At 35.7% G+C, this 3,806-nt stretch overlaps 1 protein-coding gene across 1 annotated transcript in view; it reads right to left on the bottom strand.

The window, feature by feature from the left end:
- LOC108733126 (apoptosis-stimulating of p53 protein 2) overlaps window positions 1-2,399 on the bottom strand; it is a 237,484-nt gene extending 235,085 nt beyond the window's left edge. Inside the window, exon 1 of the mRNA XM_018464180.1 lies at window positions 1,518-2,399. The gene's annotated coding sequence lies outside the window, so the exon portion shown is untranslated. The remainder of the gene's footprint in view (window positions 1-1,517) is intronic.
- Window positions 2,400-3,806: the final 1,407 nt, after the last annotated feature.

Consider the following 3,806-nt stretch of genomic DNA (forward strand, 5'->3'; position numbering starts at 1 on the left):
ACTATATATAAAACATATATTGGACCAATCTGGAAAACAAATATTGGCTGTATTTTTCAAATAAATATTGCACATTTATTATTTCCTAACATTGGAACAATATTTAATTTCAATATTGGGTTAATATTAAAAATCTACATTGGGCCAATAAAAAAAAATCTGACGTTTCCATCATTGAACCAATATGTAAATATAATATTTTACCAATATTTTTGTGGTACTGGGGTAGATATTGTGCCTACATATGCATGATATATTGTGACTATATATAAAACATATATTGGACCAATCTGGAAAACAAATATTGGCTGTATTTTTCAAATAAATATTGCACATTTATTATTTCCTAACATTGGAACAATATTTAATTTCAATATTGGGTTAATATTAAAAATCTACATTGGGCCAATAAAAAAAAATCTGACGTTTCCATCATTGCACCAATATGTAAATATAATATTTTACCAATATTGTTGTGCTACTGGGGTACGTAAAACCAGGGTTCGATTGCCGGCAAGGGACTGACAGTAAAGCAATTTTTCCTGTAGTGAGTCATAAGCTAAGGTGCACCATCAACCCCAAATAGTAATAATCACGCATACGATAGTAAAAATTTCGTATCTAATAAGATAAGGTAAATTGTAAATTTAGCAACAATAATAATTTTGTAATAGTCATAAAGAAAGCGTAAATATAAGATGTTTCAAGTCATCATTACTTTTTTGAATTGGATAAATCACCCACTACTCTACTATCTGATAACATCATCTTAACATATTCTTGATCAAAGTTGATAATAGACGGCATATTGTTCACAGGAAGGATAGACAACAGTCAGGTACTTCCGGAAATTCATGCCTTCCTCTCATCATCAGCTTCATCTCATCCACTTCATATTTCAACTAGTATTTGTCACTGACGTCTGACTTTAGTTTCAAGAGTCACGTCTTTATCGCCGGCTTCTCGAGTTCCTTGGCATTCTTTGCAGCTAGGAGGGCCCCACTTTAAGCAGCCTCTTTCTAAACTTTTGTTCCTCTCTTTTGTTTCTGAGGGTTTCACGAGTAGCAGGAAGAAGAACGAGAGTTACATTACATGTAGGTACTCGACAACACTTTGGGACTAGGTATGTCTCACATGTTTACTTCAAAAAGGTGATCACCTCAAGAAACAAATTTAATAGAAATCCGCCCATTGTATAAAAAATCATTTTAAATAATTGGACATTCGTATCGATACAGTGACAATATACCTGTGTATTTATCGATAGTATAAAACAGGTCATAAAGTAGATAATACCTGAAGAAGACGGGAAAAGGTTAATAGAGAAACTGTTTTGGGAAGTAGGAACCAATTAAGCTACGAATTAATGAAGAACAATATTCTGACGTGGAGAAATTGATTACAGTGTAAAAATTTCTAATTTAAATGAACCAGAAACTTGGAAACTTGAAGCCTTTGGAAGCTTCATGAGCTAATATTGTTACTCTCTAATATCTAATAATAGTTTGGAGTCTTACCTTTACAAAGAGCAATTTTCCTGTAGTCCAGTAACAGTTACTGGTATAATCCAGATGAGACACGTGAAAGTATTGTAATCCGATTAAAAGCGAAGTAATACGATCCAAAGGGTACGGCACAGAACAACACCGCACAACAACAAGAAGAAGAAAGAATAACAACAACAACAAAACAACAACTATAAAAAACAACTTGCCCAACTTTAGAAGACACGCTTTCGCGCAACGGACACTAGCGTTTGAATTCACATTTCGAACGTAAAACGGTTAACGGACGCTCACAATAAACAAACACAAGAAGCGAGGACGTGTTTGGATGATTCAAAATGTTCAAAAAAGCACCTTGTCAAACTTATCACTCGAAGAAGAAGGCACGTTAACAAAACGTGTGCGAGAGCCTGAGAGAGAGAAAATGAGAGGGAAGTTGACCGGCGCGATGTATCTATAGTAAGAGGAACCGCAATTTTGAATAACACGATGGATGTGAAGAATAAAAAGTAGTAAGCACCACAGGTGCGCTGAAGAAGTAACAGCACTATCGAAGGAAATACACGCGCCGTGTAATTCACGATGCGATGGAATTTGATGTTCGAGGTCGGATCACAACTACGAAAATCGTGCCTTGGCTTTTGCAGCGTTAGCCAACCAACGAAACGAACAACTGAACAGAAGAATATTTGTTATACGTACATACATTAAATTGCGACAACTATTCGACCGCTTCCCGAACTTTTTACTGGACACTTTCACGATGACACACGCGTTCCAACGTTTGCAAGTGGAAATTCCGTTTTCTTCCCGTGTTTTCGAGCAAAAATCGAGCACTTGCGGCGGCAAAATCCGTTGGTTGCAACGTAGTCTACACAGCCGTTAATATTAACTCCACTGGTAGGTATCGCAACCTGTACTGAGAGTGGGGGACACACCTTTACCTGTAAAACGTGGCTTCGCCACAGATCCGGACGTAGTTCGTTTTCAAATTGGCCGCCGACCGCGGCCACGGTTAACTACACACTCTACTCCCACGCACGCCACTTCATACTATTTCGATGACCGATTAGCGATTATTTACTAACGTTGAAGTTACATCCTGACGTACAAGATACCACCGATACCAAAACACTATCACTTCAGTTCTATACTTTTACCAACTCATCGGTTTCGTTGTTAAATTCAGAAATACTTTTAGTGGAGCATTCTCATTGAAGTATTTTAAAAACACAGTTTCAACAGGGTGCTTATCACTACATATTCTTCGTAATGAAGCCGTCCGGTGGAAACAATTCTAATAAGAGCATTGATAGCAAGGATTGACATTTGAAGCCCACATGGATAACTTTCCAATATAAAGTAATAAATAAATTTTCTTTCTTTTTGTTAGCCTTTGTATTTTTCTTGGATTTCAAAATATAAATAAATTACTCCCCAAATCTACTTTTTTGCAGCGTTTTTGTTGTTGAATTTCTTTCGATCATATTAATGTTCCATCGGCACCTCTACCATGTTGATTTTCGGACCCATTACAATAACCAAATATGGTAACTTCCCTGTGACTAAGAATAGTCTTCGCTATAATAACGTCGTCAAACCTAAGACTAGTTGAACAAGCACCTCCACTTATTTCTATTCTGAGCTAATCTTCACATTTCCTTAAAATTAGTATTCCCATATCCTTAAACATTTGTGAACAATAATCTAGTTTAAGTCTACCTCTTAACTCCTATTTCAGCTTATAATATTACTCTAAGTAGTCTTTCACTCCTGAGGTGTCCTACCAACCTATTTCGCTTATTTGTTACCGACTTCCATAGCGCTTCTCTATTCTCCTACTCTTAAAATATCCATCCGCTTAACTGCCTCATTAATAAGACTGTTTTTGTCACTTGCAACAGATTGTTGTCCTAGATGTTCCTGGAAATTCCATTATAATCAAAAATCCTTTGACAAACAAGTACAGTAACTAACAATATTCAAATGCATATTCATAAAATTTCTGCAGTTTCCACTGTAAGGTAACAAGTCAATAGAGTAGTTATTTGAATTCGAGAACCTTGAACTTTAAGGACATTGTAATGGCGCAGGATTTCACGGTCGGAATAAAATGGACGCAGAGGTAGATCCAGCCTGATCTAAGTACAAGTTCTTTCGATCACGGTCCATCAACCCGGATTTACCTTTTTATTTTATTTATTTATTTTGATATTTTATTTTTAAGGACATTCTACATTACTCATTATATTCCATAATTTGTCAACAGAACTAATAGATTAACTTAAAAAAAAAATATTA

Source organism: Agrilus planipennis, unplaced genomic scaffold (genome assembly GCF_000699045.2).
Source record: "Agrilus planipennis isolate EAB-ADULT unplaced genomic scaffold, Apla_2.0 scaffold53, whole genome shotgun sequence".
Classification (NCBI taxonomy): Eukaryota; Metazoa; Arthropoda; class Insecta; order Coleoptera; family Buprestidae; genus Agrilus; species Agrilus planipennis.